This window comes from Artibeus jamaicensis, unplaced genomic scaffold, assembly GCF_021234435.1.
Source record: "Artibeus jamaicensis isolate MK-2021 breed Jamaican fruit bat unplaced genomic scaffold, CSHL_Jam_final contig_482, whole genome shotgun sequence".
NCBI classification, from domain to species: domain Eukaryota; kingdom Metazoa; phylum Chordata; class Mammalia; order Chiroptera; family Phyllostomidae; genus Artibeus; species Artibeus jamaicensis.
In genome coordinates, this window is record NW_026521857.1 from 7,420,782 (window position 1) to 7,438,608 (window position 17,827).

General features: G+C 39.0%; 1 long non-coding RNA gene across 1 annotated transcript in view; it reads left to right on the top strand.

Annotated features, from left to right (window-relative positions):
* Positions 1–17,827, top strand: part of LOC128627909 (uncharacterized) — a 41,689-nt gene that overhangs the window by 5,019 nt on the left and 18,843 nt on the right. The window contains exon 2 of the long non-coding RNA XR_008392204.1: positions 4,635–4,708. This is a non-coding gene — a long non-coding RNA (uncharacterized LOC128627909). The remainder of the gene's footprint in view (positions 1–4,634; positions 4,709–17,827) is intronic.

Genomic DNA, 17,827 nt, shown 5'->3' on the forward strand with positions numbered 1-17,827 from the left:
TGGGGACTGGGTGAAAAAGGTGAAGGGATGGAGAAGTTACAAAATAGTCATGGGGGTGTGAAGTGTAGCATAGGAAATATAGTCAATAATCTTGTAATGACAGCTGGGTACTGGAAATATCACGGGGAACCCTTGGTAAAGTGTATGATTGTCTAATCACTATGTGGTACACCGGAAACTAATACAAAACAATATTGAATGAAAACTGTAATTGAAAAAAAATTTTTGAAGAAAAACATTTCCAATGATTATAACTTAATATTTTTCCATAATATTTAATTAGTCCATATTTTAAAAAAATCATATTCTGCATTTGCCCTGGCTGGTGTGGCTCAGTTGGTTGGAACCTTGGGAGTTCCATTCACAGTCAGGCACACGGTACCTAGGTCGTGAGTTCCATCCCTGGTCAGGACGCACATGGGAGGTAACTAAATGGTGTTTCTCTCTCACATCAATGTTTCCCTCCCTCTCTCAGTCTGTTTCCCTCCCTCCCTCCCTCCCTCCCTCCCTCCCTCCCTCCCTCCCTCCCTTCCCCTCCCTCTAAAATCAACAGACATTTTAAAAAATATTAAAAGAATCATACTCTCTATTGGTATACTTCAGGAGTTTATCACTATTTAAATGTTTTCTGAGAAGGCATGTGACTAGAAAGAGGTAAGACTATTTGGACTATCATATTTAAATTTGTATATAAATATATTTAAGTTTATAAGTAGGTTTATGAAAAAGATGAAAGAGCAAGTGTGACAATTGAATAATTTTATATTTTGGTTTTGGAAAATACAGAGGTGTATAAAGAAAAGTATCAGAATTACCTCTAATCTTACCATCCAACAGCATCTGACATTTTAGCATAACTTTTCCAGTTTTTAACCATGCATTTGGGCATTTATGTGTATGAATGTTGTTGTTACAGAATGAAGATTTTTTTCTGTGCATTCTCTTTTTGTTTTTGGAAAACCGCCCTAGCTGGTGTGGCTCGGTGGATGGAGTGGCAACCTGAGAGTCAAAGGGTTGCCAGTTTGATTCCCAGTCAGGGAACTTGCCTGGGTTGTGCAGGCCAGGTTCCCGGTAGTCAGTGTGTGAGAGGCAAACACACGATGATGTTTCTCTTGTCCTTCCCCTCTCTAAAATAAATAAATAAAATCTTTAAAAACAAAGAAAACGAAAAAGCCCCTTAACAGTGTCATAAGAATTGTCCATGCTATTGAACATTTTTCTTAGCTGTCTGGACTATATTTTATTTGCTCCTGTTTCTTCTGATAGATTGAAAGGTGTGAATTATATCTTGAAAATCCAACTATTGCTGCCTTAAGGGTTGTGTGTGTGTCTGTATAGACATACTTGATTGCCTTAATACCAGGAAGAAATGGTATTTACTACCTTTCCTAGTATAAGATGAGAAATTTAACACTTTTATTACCTCTCTTTCTCTAGCTCCTTTATTTTCTAGTTTTTTGTTTAATCTAGGATTATTAAAGTCAAATTTATTATTAATAATAAATGATGAAATAATTTATAGTCTATTTAAAGAATTACTTTTAACATTGTATTTGACATTACAATAACATTGTATTGTTTATGCCTATATTGACCTAGTTTATTTATACTTAACTCTGTTCAAGTTGTTTTGCTTATACCAGCAAAACAACTTAATATTATTACAGTATATTATATTACAGTTCCTCTGTCCTTAAATTCATATCACAATACTTTAAAATATATATTCAAGTAACTTTTTTCGGAGGTTTTGTGTAGCCGAGAGTGTTTTTTAAAGGAATTTGTTTATCGAGGGCAAGAGGATGCGAGCAATATAAAAATCAGAAGCTTATTTGGCTTTAATTGGCTTTTCTTTCTCTTGTCCAAGGGGGGGTTGGGATTTTATTTGACATTTTCTAAGGGTCCCAATCTGCTCATGAAATCCTCGTGCAGGGGAAGCTGTGGGGCAGAGATTTCATAAGTGACTCATTGGGAGAACGAACTCTTGATCCGGGAGGAAGTAGCCGCCCAGCGGCCTGCTCCTTTCCCTTTGCTTCAGTGTGCCACAGAGCAGCCACTGCACACCGTGGCGAGCCCAGCAATTAGCGGAGAGAAGCTCAGGGAACCTGCTCTGCCCTCTTGGCACCGGTCCAGGTCCTTCATTATTCTGTGTACAGCCAGAGGGTCTTTTTGATTTTCCAAAAACCCAGGGAACTCTTTTTTTCATGAGTACCATCAGGTCTTAACTTTGTTCAGTACCTCTTATCCCCAGCAAATTTGTGAAAGGTGAGCATCACTGTTGACACGTTCCATCTGAGAAGGCATTTTGGCGAGGCCTTGGCCCCAGGTGCTGCAGATCCTCGGCGGGCTGGAACGGATGGCCAGTGAGGACAGCCAGTGAGCAGAGTGCCGCTGCCGCCAGCTCTGAGAATGTTTTTAAGAAACTGTTTTCAGGAAGCCAGTAGAGATGAGAATACTTTTCTGCTTTTCTTGCTTTTATATAAAATGCTTGGGTCACAAGTCTTTACCTCAGTACTCTAGATATTGCTCGACTGGATTCTAGCATTAGGGTTGCAGAAACGAAGTTAGTTTTGTAGGCAATCTGTTTTTCTATCTTGATGATTAAAACATTGTTTTCTTTTCTCTACTTTTTTTTAAACCAGATTATATCATGGCAATAATCTGTTTTATTAATTTTTCCTGGCACTTTGAGTAGTTGTGATGTGACGACAAATCTTTTTGTATCTCAATGTTCAATTATTTTTTCTGGTTATTTTTTATTGATACTTTTTGTTTTGCAATTATGCATACATTTGTGTATTCATCTCCCATACTATCTTTTATTTAATAAATTCAGTCTTTTTGCCTTTTCTCTGAATATTAGCAGAGTTCCTCAAGTTATCATCTACTTTGATCAGATTTTTAGTCATTTCTAATATGTTACTATCTCCACTGCAACTTTTTATTTGGAAATGGTATTTTTTTAGTATCTAAGTTGCCCTTCCTAGTCTCAGATTCTTCTTGCTTTATGATTACCTACTTTAACTTCATAGTGATGAAGTTCTTTTGCTTTTTGTTGAGTCCACTGAATAGACAATATATAAAAGTTCCTACTGTGCAGCAACTTTAGTTTAGTAGAAATAATTACCATCTATGTTAATTTATTGGAAGTGTCTCCTTTTGAAATATACTGTCTTCGTATACATAGTATTCTTTGTTTGACTGCTGTACCTTGGAGAATTAATCCCTATTAGTACAAAAGCAGGAGTTAAGATGTACAGATGCGTGGACCCTTGGCTGAACCCACGGTCAGTGAAAGGAGAAGGAAAAAGTTGAAATGTGCTGTGGTTTACTTAACTACATCAGAGAGAAGGAAGAGTGCAAGGAGCAGATGGTACTGAAGAGGGGAACTTTGGCTCTTTACAAAATGTTATTATACAATGCCATAAATGATTTAAAATAGAAAGCTTTATCTCAGTTTCCACATACTTTTATACATTATCTTATTTTATTCCTAACACTGTTGCTTTAGAGTCAGAGGGCCATGGCCGCCTTTGGATTCAGCAAGTTTTGGGTTAAATGAGTTCCTTACTACCAATAATGCAAACTTTGCAAATTACTTTAGTTTTCTTAGCCTCCCTTCCTTCACGTGGAAAAGGTAATATTGACCACATAGAGTGACACAGATTTCATGATATAATTATGTAGGGATTGTCAGAACACAGCTGGTAGAAAGCATAGATGAGATGGCCTTTGGAGAGTGTGGAGCCAGGCCTTCAACAATGAAACCCTGAGGACACAGGAAAAGCCAATACAAGGAGACGGAGAAGGAGTGGCCAGAGAGGAGACAAAGATCAGGAGAGAGTGACATAGGCAGTCAAAGGGACTTTAGAAATTTAAGATGAAAGGAATTCTTATTTTCGTGGTGAGGACAAAGACGTTATCATTGCGTTTGGCAGTTAGATTGGTGTGACATCAGCCACAGGCGGTTTCAGAAGAAATGTACAGCTGGAAGGAAGGTTGCAGTGGAATGATTCATGAGAGTAAGGAAGAGGGGAGTGTAAACAGCCAATAAAAAAGTTTCTCCCTTAGGAAAAAGGGAAAAGATAGGAGGGGAGAGAAATAAGTCAGTAGGGAGATAGATATTCAAAGTTGCAGAATTGCATTTGGACTGAAAGGAATAGCAACATTTCAAAAAAAATCAGGGACTGAAAATTTGCCAAGTTTAATTTTTTTTCAAATAAGGACATTAAAAATACTTCTATCTGCCCTGGCTGGTGTGGCTCAGTGGGTTGAGCATGGGCCTGCAAACCAAAGGATTGCAGGTTCGATTCCCCGTTGGGGCGCATGCCTGGGTTGTGGGCCAGGTCCCCACTGAGGGGCATGTGAGAGGTAACCACACATTGATGTTTCTCTCCCTTTCTTCCCTCCCTTCCCCCTTTTAAAAATAAATAAATAAAATCTTTAAAAAATAAAATAAAAATATTACCATCTCATTTTAACTTGTTTCAGAAAAGGAAGAAAGTATTAGCATTAAAAAGCTGAATAAATTTAGCTCTATAAGAAAGTCAGTGTCAGATAGTAAAGCTTTTGTTTTCCTGCCCAAGATGTATTTTTCTTCCTGGGTTTAAGTTTCCATCTGTCCTCCTTTAAAGGTCTGGTTTCACCGGAGGTCTTCTCTCTCAAATATTTCCAATCTCCTTCTCTATGGACTCCTTCCCATTAGCATGTAAGTATGTTTTCCTCTCCCATCTTAAATACGTAGGAAAGAGACAGTGACCTAAGTGAAAACAATGGCAGAGGAGATGGGAGGAGGGGCTAGATAGGAAGGACATAAGTAGCTTTATAAGTAGCTTTAGCAGTAGGACTGATTGGATCTGGCAGGTGAGAGAGGGGGAGGAATCTGAGATAATTCCCAGGGCGACTGTGGTAGGTGGTGCTGTCACAGAGGAGCAGCGGGGCTGGGAGAATGAACACTCATGGACTCTTTTCAGGATGCAGTAGGTTTTACGGGTTGGGAGTTTCGACTGTGTCTTTGACTCTTGCTCCTGGGTGTCTCTAACTAGACCCCCACTGAACGCCAACACCCCACCTTGGCCATTGCCATTTCATCCCTCATGGTGGTTGTTTAAACCTCAGTTTCTGCAGTTATTTAACCCTTAGGAGTTCAAACCCTTGGGAGTTCAAACCCTTGGAGGAGTTTGTGAACCAACCGAATCTGTATATTTTCTACTAGAAAAAATAAAAATGAATCAATTGATAGAAATATGAGTACCCATGTAACAGGATGTTAAAATGGAACCCTCTTGGTTTTCAGTTTTAGCTGCATCTGGACATAATAGAGGCCACGTTCCAAAGTCAGGTGTAATTGCACAGTGCAGATTGGAAAAGAAGTACAGGAGAACCAGTTTAGCATTGTTTGCAGTTAGCTCATCTGCCACCCCCAGCTGATAAAACAGGCTGCAGAGACCAAGAAAATAATGATTAGAAGACAAGTGTTTAGTTAGACAGAGTTTGTGGTGGGTTTGAGTGCCCCCTCCTGGCCACCGTGAGAGAGGGGTATGAGGTACTTGTCCCTTCATCTCAAGCCTGGAGGAAGGGGTGCCGTGCAGACCATTCGGAGTGTCAAATGTGTATGACCTACAGATTCAGAGGCACAATGGATCAGAAATTCATGCTTGAGAAATCTGAAGGACAAGAGACTGGCTGGCTAGGTCCTCTAGTGGCAGATCAAAAAAGATGTAGCTATATTGTTCCAGTGTTGGATAGCACAGAATGCAGGTTTGTTCCCCAAGGACCAAACGTAGACCACACTGGAAAATGAACTAGTCAGAGGTCATCTCAGGTCACATGTGAAGGGCGACCTGGACCCCAGCAGGGTAAACTGAGGGAAGAGCCTTCAGTAACCATTTGTGAAAAGGGATCTGTAGGGGACAGAACTCCAGTGATAAGGGTGGAGTGGAGGCTCTCCACCTCTCCACCCCCTGTTCTCCTTATCGCCACCCTACCCTTGGCTCAAGAGAAAAAGTAACATTTAAATGCCCATGAAGTCCATTGATCGCCAGCATTAGGTCATTATATATGTATTAGCCATGCAAGAATATTGCTGCTGCCTTTTCTTCCTTTTACCTCATCCCTGTTTTTGTATCAGAAAGTGGGGTAACCTACCTTAGCACTTTGGCTACAGAGAAGAATCTTTCCCTGTCCACCCTCCCCAGTACCAGTGGCCAGTGCTCAGCAGGCCATAGCTGCAGGAGGGGAGAAGTTTAACTTCACATGAAGTTGAAAGAGTTTGAGGGCTATATGAGATTGAACACATTAATTACAGAACTATGACTGAGTTTTAGACTTAGAGTGAATTGCAAATGTTGTTATTTTTTAAGAGTGACTGGGAAGGTCATGACAACTGCTCTGAATTTTATTCAAGGATAAGGGAAGAACCAGCCCCATACAATGAACATAAAGAGGCAATGGAGGAAACATATAAAGCATATTTCTGATTAGAGCCCATAGGTCCTGCTTGTCCACTATATGGGCCATACCTGTAAAACCATCTGTAGTTTTTCAGTGATATAATCGTATATATGTAGGTCAGTGATATATAGTTTTCACATATAATTGACAAGAGGATAGAAGGGAAGGGCAGAGCTGGTTATTACAGGAACTAAATCTATTCTATTCACAGAAATGTCATGATAACTATTTTCATATCTTAAAATGATGCTAGCAGAATTTAATTAATCAATGAAAATATACATTAGGTAATTTTAAAACGAGGTTTGCAATCTGTTCCACAGCTGAGGAAATGAGCTGAGATATTGCCTTTGTGTAATAAGCACAGAAGACATTTTCCCCCTTCTGTTTCCAGAGAATTACAGAAGTGAAAATGGTTAAGATTAATTGTTTACCATTTGTATTCTGTCATTGATCAATTAAAAAAAAGTATGTGTGTTCCTGTAAACAATAAAGATGATGCCTATAAGCCCATAAACTCTAGAATAAACAGAATGCTAATGATTTCTCTTTTCAGCTTTGGGGAATTTTAAAAGGGCTTTAAATTATTAGCTTCCATATTATCTTCCTTGCATTTGCAATGTTCGTTCAATCAAAGTCTTTTAATAGTAAAGTAGTGACAAGGGGACTATCTAAATAATGTCTCCATTAAAGTGTTCCTGGAAGTTGAAAAGACAACTTGAAAAATACATGTGAGACACCCATAAAGGATGTACAATGACAGAGAACGAGTGCAGTTTATTCCATAGAAGTGGAATTTTGGATCCAGGGGTAGGATATTAGATTGACCTGAAAGATGGACTAAAGGTGATGACCTGGCATGAGCTCTCCAGTCAGTCTTCTGTGGCTCTAGAGGAAACCCTGCTGTGCCCTTAGGATGCTGAGGGCAATGCTGTGTTGCTTTAGTGCCATTAAAAATACCATGTGGACTTCCGTTAGAGGAGTGGTGAGAGCCAAAGTGATAGAAGTAATGTGACCTGGGGCATACCTCCTAAATGTACTTTGTTGGGAACCGCTCTGCCTGGTTTCGGGAGTTGTAACTGACCCCCATGGCTAAGACTGAATGAGTGGCCTCCAGAATGCAAGCCACAAGGAGATAAAGCTTGTCTCTGCTTCCTCCTCTGACCCCAATGCATGGTTGGTTAGTCAGAGACAGGTAAGACCCCTCAGAGGGGGGGGCAACCTAAGCCAGACACAATCACTTGAGAGGCCTTCATGGAAGGACTTGGGGGGCTGCAACAAAGAGGGAGTGATAGACCCTCTCCCCCTGGCTATTCTGACATAGCCCCAGTCCCCAAGTCCTCTGGGGGAAGTGCCTCCTGGCTCTAATCCACTTAAGCCTGAAAACCTGTGATGGGGAAGGTGGTGCAGCCCTTTGCTGGCTAGAGTGGGGTCCAGGTGATCAGGCCTAAGAAAGAATATGTAAAATCTTGTGAAACTGGCTTTGTTTAGAATGCTCTCATTTAAATAAGGGTCCAAGCAAGAAGTTTGTTCCTCAAAGTTTTATGGCCTGTTAGCTATCTGATCCTGACTGAGAATAAGCCCTCATAGTTCTTTGAATGCTATCTATTGTTTGATCCTTACCTGTATTCTTGTGCAAACGAACCCAATAAAAGCCCCTCGAGGAAGGGACTCTTGGCCCTTCCCCTTTGAGGGATCAGCCACCTTTCCTCCCCAAGCAGATCATGTCTTGGTAGTTTCACTTTCATCTGTGGTAGACAGGGGACTTTGTGGGCAAAGTTACCCCCACAGTGCTTTTTCCTTCTGGTAGGCTAAGTTGTAGGATGTCCCCAAGATTCTGCCCCCTGGTGTACACCCCTGTAAATTCCTTCCCCTTGAGTTGGCTAGAGCCTGCGAAGATGATGGAATAAGTTATTCCCATGATGATGTTACATTGCCTAAGACTGCAGAAATTTTCACCTGCAGGTGTTGAAGAAGCAAGCTGCCATGTTGGGGGAGAGCCATGTGACTAGGACCCTAAAGAAGGCCTCTCAAGTGATTGTGTCTGGCTTAGGTTGCTCCCCCCCCCCTCTGCTAAATTAGTGGTAAGTTATCATGACTATAGAAAACTAATACATTATACATTTTTGCTATTCTATACTCTGAGTTATTAAAGCATATGCTGGAAATTTTTGTTCTATTCTCATGTCTCTTAACTGCATATATTTCCCATTAAATTTGTTTCTTCATACTATGTCTTGGGCTTCCTTCAGATTTATCTGTAGTTTCACTAATTCTTTCTTCAGCTGGTTTCATCGATCAGCTTTTGCTCTGATAATACAGTGTAACAAACAACTTAAAACCTCAGTGGCTTGGGTATCTCTTCCTCACATTGCACATTAGTGGCTGCAGGGTGGGTTCAGTGTCTCTGCTCCAGGTGATGGGTCGAGTTCATTCAACAGGAAGAGAGCAGCCCCTGTCTGGGACCTGAGGTTTGGGTGGTGTGCAAGAGGGCTGCCTGAGACTTGGAATGCTTCCTAGAGCCTCTGCTCATAACTGGTAGCCAGCAGCCAAGCCTGACATCAATGACATGGCGAACTAGACTCTTCATTCACAGAAGATGAGAAGAAAAATTTTAAACAACAATACAATATATTAAATTGTTCTGTTTTTTCATTAACAATATTTTAATTCTATTGTTCTTAAAAATATTACAATGACAGAAAACCTGACATATCATACCTTTGAGAAGTCTGCAACTAGACTAATTGGAAATAAACACATCTCCCACCACTGCTACATACAAATATGTGAAGTTGAATAAGCAAAGGTTTAGAAAACAAATTGGAAAAGAAGGATGAACATACCCACATGTATATATGTGTGCAGTTTTTCTTAAAAATGTTTAACATGGTTGTCCTTTATTTTACTTGGCTCAAAGAAATTCTCCACCTAAAGCTATTTATGTGTATCTATACTCAGGCAATATCATGAAGCAAAAGGGGTTCTTTCTGAAATCTCTTTGTTCTTTTATAATGTCTTAGTCTTGATATATATGTTCTATTCCATCTTTTGTCAAATATTTTACAAACATTAAAATTCTTAGAATGCTGCATTTGCTGTGCTTTTGGTGAAGTAAATTGTCCTTTTTGATTCACCCACTAATTTCATCTTTCTCATGGCAATTTGCTTGCTCATGGGCCTTATCATTTGAGTTTCATGTATCCTAGGCAGTGGCTGAGTTCCTATGAGGCAGTTTTCTATTTCGTTTTTTGAGGTCTGCATGTTTCCACAGTTTGGGATCTGGTTTCCAATCCTGTGTAGTTAGAGTACATTTGAACTCCTTCCTGCGCCTTGAACAGACTTCAGTCTCTAATTTCTCACCGTGTCTCCTTTTGCATCTCTAGCCCAGAGCCAGTGGCACGCTATTGTGCTACATCCCTTCTGAGAGGGTGGCGATTTCTTGTCCACCCCCTCTCCTGAGTTTATGTAAGGTGCTTATTTCCAGCTCCACCTGGTGGCTAAACTCCACCCACCCTCTGAGGTGAATTTCTTATTCTTAGGTTCCTACTAGGTCTTCAATACCTAATCACCATTGTGGGGTTAGAGTTTCTTTTGTGTTTCTGGGAGATTTCCCTTTCATGCTTTCATCCAAGATGTATTTAAAAATAAGTTCTTATAGTTTGCGTAGAGCTTATTTGTTAGCAGAGCAGGGCGTAGGATGGGGTAGCAAGGGTTGGGAATGGAGTGGGCTTCCCAAGTCAGCTCAACATTCTTTATTGACTGACTGGAAGTCCATAAATTCATTTTGTAACTTTTCCACCCCCAAATTTTATTTTTTATTGGAAGTACAGTGGATGTATATTTTAATTTGGAGAGAATTTATGTACTCATGGTAGGGAATATTTCTATGAATCAAACTCATCATTTATTTGAGACTTCTTTTTAATGTCCTGCTACAAGGATTTTCAACTGTTATGCCACAGAATTTTTAAAACATGCAATACCTGACTATTTAGTCAAGGGCACTGACCTCTTTTTCCTTAGATTGTCAAAAAAATGACAGTTGTCAACACCACAGTAGCTGCTTGGTGTGAATGAATCAAAATTATTTCTACTTTTTTGTTAGATTGTCAAAAAATAATATATTTTTTGGTGTGCTATGGAATTTTAGTAATTAGTTTGTGTGCCATGAGATGAAAAACTTGAAAATCACTGTTCTACTGAAATTGAACAATGAAAAAATAGGTACTGTATACTTATTATTAAATTTAGTTGTAGGTTTTATACTTTATTCCTAGATATTATTCTTGGCTTGTTGAGTAACCATAAGCAAATTAATCATAGTTTTAATTTGGTTGATCTGTTTAATTGCTATTATTTAACTCAATTACTTAGTGACTATAAAGTGACAAACTTACTGGAAAACATTTCAGCTTTTAACATTTTCATATGAGCTTAGTCATAATACATTATACTTCCAAAATATAAAATATGCATTTATTAAAATTACTCAACATGCACATAAGTCAAACTTTGTGAAGCATAAGTGAAAATAGAAGTTACTAACAGCAGTAAATTAAATTAAATGTGTGATTTTATTAGTTGGTGCATGCCAGAATCAGAATTTGTAAAATCATTGGTTGAAAGGAGGAATCGTGGAGCCTGGTTCTGTTGCTAGACTGGGGAGCTCAGCTTTAGGCACAAACAGTAAGTGAGCTGAATGACCATCATTGCTGGCATATGGTGAAAGTCAGCTCCCATCCAACAGAAATGATAAGCTCCTGAAGAGGTTTTGTAGAGGCTTCATTGGAGACTGTGGCACCACACCCTCTGTTGGCAACGTATAATCTGTCTAATGTGGTTTTATGCACCTTCAGTTTTCAAGGATTTTGCAAAATTGTTGTGAAAATATATTATTTATTTTAATTAAAAAATAATTCTATGGCATGACCTGTCAGGTGATACAGCATCTAAGGAGGTATCCCCAAACCAACCAAGCCTAAATGGGCAAATCTTAAAATATATTGGGGGCTTTGGGGCCACAGTATTCTCTGTTGTCTATAGTTATTCTGTTATGCTTAGCCCCAGCCCCCTATGTTAAACAGCCCTCTATACTAGAATTTGCTCATTTTAGAAAATTTTACCTTTGCTATTTATTTTTCTTATTGTTTTCCAATTATTGGAAAACATTTAAAATATGAAGTCCTAAATACACATATTTAATTATAACTGGAGGTTGTAGGAGAAAACCCGAGTATGTGATTTACTAAAGTGAAATGCATAGATGACAGGCAAATCGGCTATCTGTTATCGAGGCTGGACTCATAGCTGATATTGTTGTTGCAATTCAACTTGTTCATCAGGTAAATATACATTCTTCATATTTGGTTGCTTTTGTTTTTGTTTTTACTATCTCATAATATGGGAATGAAGAAAAAAATGAGAGTTAATGGAAGTCAATTTGTCACATCTAGCCCTGGCTGGTGTAGCTCAGTGGATTGAGCACGGGCCTGCGAACCAAAAGATCACGGTTCAATTCCCCATCAGGGCACATGCCTGGGTTGTAGGCCAGTTCCCAGCGGGGGACACACAGAAAGCAACCATACATTGATATTTCTCTCCTTCTGTCTTTCCCTTCCCTTCTGAAGATAAATAAATACAATTTATGAAAAAAAATTTGTCACATCCGAGAAGCATGGTGAAAGGCCAAGAGTTTCTATGTAATCACCCACTTTATATTTGCATAATATTAAATATGCACTAAATAAACTTGATAGACATTCTCATTTGCATCTCACAACAACCCATGAAGCAGGTGATGAAGTGCTGAAGACAGTAGCATTCCTACTTGACACAAAAAAGGCTCACAAGATAAAGAGACTTGATCAGGGCCTTATACAAGTCAGTCCTCACTTAACATTCTCCATAGGTTCTGCAACTTAAAAAAACCAGTTTTACCCTGGCCAGTGTGGCTCAGTGGATCGAGTGCCAGCATGTGAAGCAAAAGGTCACTGGTTTGATTCCCAGTCAGGGCACATGCCTGCTTGGGTTGTGGGCCAGGTCCCCCTTTGGGGGTGTGCGAGAGGCAACCACACATTGATGTTTCTTTCCCTTTCTTCCTCCCTTCCCCTTTCTTTAAAAATAAGTAAAGTAAAATCTTTTTTAAAAATTTTAAAAAGAAGAAACCAGTTTTACCATAGGTGATTGCTATAAATAAACAAGAGTTAAGTTCCTATGGCAGTTCACCAACATTACAATGAAATACTGTTGAAAGATGTTATTCCAGGACCTGCTGTATTTAGAAAAGTGGGGGATTTATCCTGGAGATAAGAAATGACCGAAGTGAGGTGTGTGGCTAGGAAATAGTACTAAATAAACGGACTATTGAGTATACTGTTTCACCTATCCGTGACATATACTTACATTACTGGCATAAATAATTAAGACTTCACAGTTCTCTTTTGAAATCAAAATGTTTTATTGGTTCTAAAATGAGAACAGCCTTTTAAAACACAGGAAAAGGCTTATCTTTAGAGAAATGAGGGGTCAGTAGGGTAAGTTTGAAAGTAACATTTACCCAATAGCTATTTTATGTCAAGGTTAGCATGAGGCACTGTCAATGGGTGACAGAGGGACTTTTATTTTCATTTTATGCCTAATAAAATGGAGGCTCAAAAGATTTAAGTTTAGTAACTAGTAGTAGGTTTAGTTGCTCAGCTACTAATAAAGAAGTGATCATTTGAACTTGAGCCAATGCATATTCATCTCCCTTCTCTACACAAGACTGTCTGTAGAATGCAAATCTGACATTAGAGCCCTCTCGACAGCTGCACTACAAGATGGAGACCACGTGGAGTTCTTTTTTCACTACGATGCCACCATGTAATCAATAAATCATTATTGCTTGTAGAACTCTTTTCTCATTGGCTCCATTTATTAATGTAGCACTTAGAACCAGAAGGGCCTTCAGAGATTACATTTTAAAAAGTAAAGGTATATATAACAGAATGCTTGTGTGGAACTTTTTAAAAATATACATAATGCCTTCTGATTTAGTCGGTTTGGGGTGTGGGTGGGTATGTGTGTTTGGAAAAGTTTCCTAGGTGACCTGGTGTGGTTTTCTGGTTAAGAATCATTTCTTTAGCCTAACTCCTTAAAATGGTATAGATGAAAGAGTTTTCTTGAAAGAAAGAAAAATGCCTCCAATTTAAGATTGCCTTGGTTAACTTGGGTAGTTAGAAAATTAAACCTTAATGACTCTGTTTCTCCAGTTTTTTTCTGAGCTCATATTTCACCACCATAACTTGCCGTTTAGTTTCTGATTTAATGACTTGGGGCTTTAAGAAGCTCTGTATTTTCAAAACAAATCTGTGTTTTAAAAAATATAATGTAGATGAATGAACAATGCTCTGCACTGTGTTTTGGGTTCAGGAATGGCGAGGAGCTCTCTAATGATAATAATTCAAGTTAGTTGCAAACAGCTGCAGCAGGGAGCGCGCAGACAGAGCTGCTTGGTTCAGTGCTGCAGCCATACTGAATTGAAGTTTGTACAGCGTCTGTGGGACTGAGACTTAGCTCTAGGCTGGAAAATAACTTTTTAAGACCCACTAAGGCCCTGGCTGGTGTGGCTCAGTAGACTGAGTGCTGGCCTGAAAACTGAGAGATTGCAGGTTCGATTCCCAGTCAGGGGCATGTTTTCCAATACTTGGGTTGAGGGCCAGGTCCCCCGTTGGGGGAGAGCGAGAGGCAACAGATCCATGTTTCTCTTGCACATTCATGTTTCTCACCCTCTCTTTTCCCTTCCCTTCCCCTCGCTCTAAAAGTAAATAAATAAAATTTAAAAATTAAACCCACAAAGTTTATTTTACATCAATATATTTCTGAAGTGATTTATAACCTGGCACTATCTCCCACTCTGGTCATTTTCAGTAACTTTGGAACATGATTCGCTATTTTTGGCATTTATACAAATGTAAAAGCATACTTTTTCAGATGGGTAAATCAGACTCCTGGAGACAACAGGAAGCAAGAGTATCTTTTCTTTACATTGGACAATGGGAAAAGAAACCCAAGAAGGAATCTTATCATTTGTGGGAGAGAAAAGAGCACAGTTAATTTTAACCTTAGTTGGGTCCATCCAGCATAGTTGACCAGTAGCTCAGCAGGACTCTCTTTTCATTCATTAGTCCCCTGCCCCCACATTTATCTTCCTTAACAGCACAGATCAAGATATTTCATAACATAGAATCCAAATAAAGTATTTGAGGTTCAGGTGACTTGATTTATGATCTCTACTTTTTATTAAAGCAAATTCACTCTTCAAAGGGAGTCGTATTTTTAGTTCCACATTTTCCTTTTTCAAAGAGAAGCTTATACTGTTTTTCCCATATTATGTCAAACACATTTATTTTCAAATTTTTTTAAAAGTAAGATTACCCTTAATATAATGATCAGGAGTAAATCAGAGTGCCCATATCTCCTCAACTGGTTAAATAAAATGACCTTAGTTTAGGTAAAATGTCATGGGCTGATCCCTCTAAGGAAAAGTATAATGCTACATTATTACCTCGTAGAATTCTCAACCCTGTAAGAGAAGGAACAAATATAAGCAGAGAGAAATAAACAAAAAGATTGTACATCTAAGCATTGGAAACATAGTCAGTTCCAGAATGAACCGAAGACTTTTCCTTTAGTTGGAGGAACTACTAGATCAGGGGCATCAAATTCATTTTTACTGGGGGCCACATCAGCCTCTTGGTTGCCTTCAAAGGGCTGAATGTAATTTTAGGACTGTACATATGTAACTACTCCTTAACTAGGGCAAGGAACTCGCTGCTGCCGGGTAGAAACAAGGTGCTGGGCCGAATAAAACAAGGTGGAGGGCTGGATTTGGCCCGTGGGCCTTGTGCTTGCCACCTGTGTACTAGATACTGGCCTGGGAGTCTTTGGAACAGGTCATGTGCTACCTGCCATTAATTCCTTGACCAAGGTAAGTTTTTGTACTTCTGTGTCTATTTGGAAAAAATAAAACAAAAAGCACAAAAACAACAACAACCAAGTAATCACCATTTTTATGTTTTTTTTTGAGAGTAGGACTTCCATATTTGAATGTTGCATTTTCAAGAGAATATATCTGCATTTTATCATTGCTAATGAAACCAGTGAGAAAACCTCCTGTACATACTCGGAAACTCAGTAAGTTAGGATTGTTGGTCTTATAAGGGCAGATGGGATCTTAGCACTAGTCATCCTTTGTCACCTGTTATACACAAGTGAGAAATCTGGCGTGGCTTGTCATTGGTTACCTGGGGATTGAAGAAAAGCTATTGGTGAATATTTTTGATTTTTAGTGATATTCTTTTTGGCTTTTTTTCTGATTATGATAAAAATTAAGTAGTTAAACTTGCATATTCAATCAAGAAGGTCAATATCTGGTTTTTCATGTTTCAGAAATATAGGGTATATAGTAACGCTGTTCTCCATACATTTCTGGCTTTCCGTAATGCCTTCCATATTGTATTTCCTAACAATCATGTAGTTGGATGGCACCACATGACCATTTTTAACCAATACTTTTTGAGCAGAATTGTGTGTCATTTCTGAGGAAGAATGTTTAATCCACGACCCTAGACTGTCTGGGGGTCTGTGGAAGCTACTCCATTGGCCCGTGTCCCTGAACCATAATGAGTGCAGCGCCCCCTGCTGAACCGGAATAGCCATAGCATGAGAAAGAAAAACCTTTTTGTTTTGAGCCCCTGAGGTTGTGGCTTATCTGTAACCTCAGTTTAAGAACCTATTAATAAGGCATTTTCTTCTAAGTAAGAAAATATTTCTAATTTAAGCTGTAGCATTAAAGGGAAAAGAAGAATTTAGGTAACACATTTGACAATTTAGAGCAAATAGAATGATATGAAATTTTTTGCTTATTGAGAGACTGAGAGTATCTTTGGGGGGAATGTTTCTGTCATTATCTTTATCCTCCATTTTGGTTATTTTTTACCACCCATGGTAGCAAACTATGCCTGGAATGACTGCTGCAACCAATCTCAACATTTTTGGAACTATTGTCATTTTAAATCACAACTGAGATTCTGTAAATTAAACTGGGAACCAAAGAGTCAGGGTTGCAGTTTGCATGTTGCCACTGTGTGACCTTCATGCTGAGTCTCAGGACACACATCTATAAATAGGTGTTGAAACAAGTCATCTTGAATATCTTTCGAGTCTTGTCGATCTGTAATTCCAGGAAATCAGAGCAACATACTGCTAGCTATTTTGGGCTGGGAATCTTAAATACAATTTTAAAATATAAGAACCAGATTGAAGTATATCTTGATATAACAGTTCAAGGAATAAATGATACATAAGACATCTAAAACTTGAACTGTCCCCAAACACAATATATTGTACTTTCAGAGGGCCATTTTGTTTGTAAGTGCTATCCATGATTCAAAAATATTTTCCAGATTATCAGCTATTTAAGTGTATTTTCCTTGTACTTAAGATTTTTTTTTTTTTTTACTGTGCCATTCTGAAAAAGTTTCCCAAGGGTCTGGTGAAATTGTGTTCTATTTAACCTGCTTTTTTAATCTCTCCAATTTCTTTTTCTTTTTTAAAAATATTTTATTTATTTATTTTTAGAGAGAGGGGACGGGAAGAAGAAAGAGTGGGAGGGAAACATCAGTGTGTGGTTGCCTCTCATGTGTCCCCTACTGGGGACCTGGCCCGCAACCCAGGCATGTGCCCTGACTGGGAATTGAACTGGCAACCCTTTGCTTCGCAGGCCCGCACTCAATCCACTGAGCTACACTAGCCAGGGCTCCAATTTCTTATAGAGATGAGGATGCCGAGATTTTTAACACTTTTTCATGAGATTTATCAACTTTATGTACATTTGCCATATTCTTCCTGAGTTCCGGGGAAAGAGGAATTGAGCAAAAAAGAAAAAAAAAAGAAAAAACTCACTGCATGCGGCGGGGTGGATACATAGTGATGGAAGGAGACTTGACTTGAGGTGGTGAACACAACACAGTGTACTACTGATGATGTGCTGTGGAATTGTGCACCCGAAAGCTGCATAATTTTATTAAACAGTGTCACCCCAATAAATTAAATAAAAAGGAAGAAAAAAAAACCTTGGGAAAGTATTGGCAGGCTCTGCATTGCTCTCTCCTTTCGGTGAAACTGCAGGCAAGGGTGGCTGCCCTTAAAGCTTCAGCTATCAAATCCTCAGAATGGTTTGTCTGCAGTCATTTGGGATGGGAGGCTCAAGTTACAAAGTCTTCAGGATCAATTGCCATGTGCCCATTTAATGGTGGATGCAGTGTCACTGGTTTCTTGTTCTGGCTTTTGACTTCTGCTTTCTCAGAGCCGAAAGTAAGCTGTCCGTAGA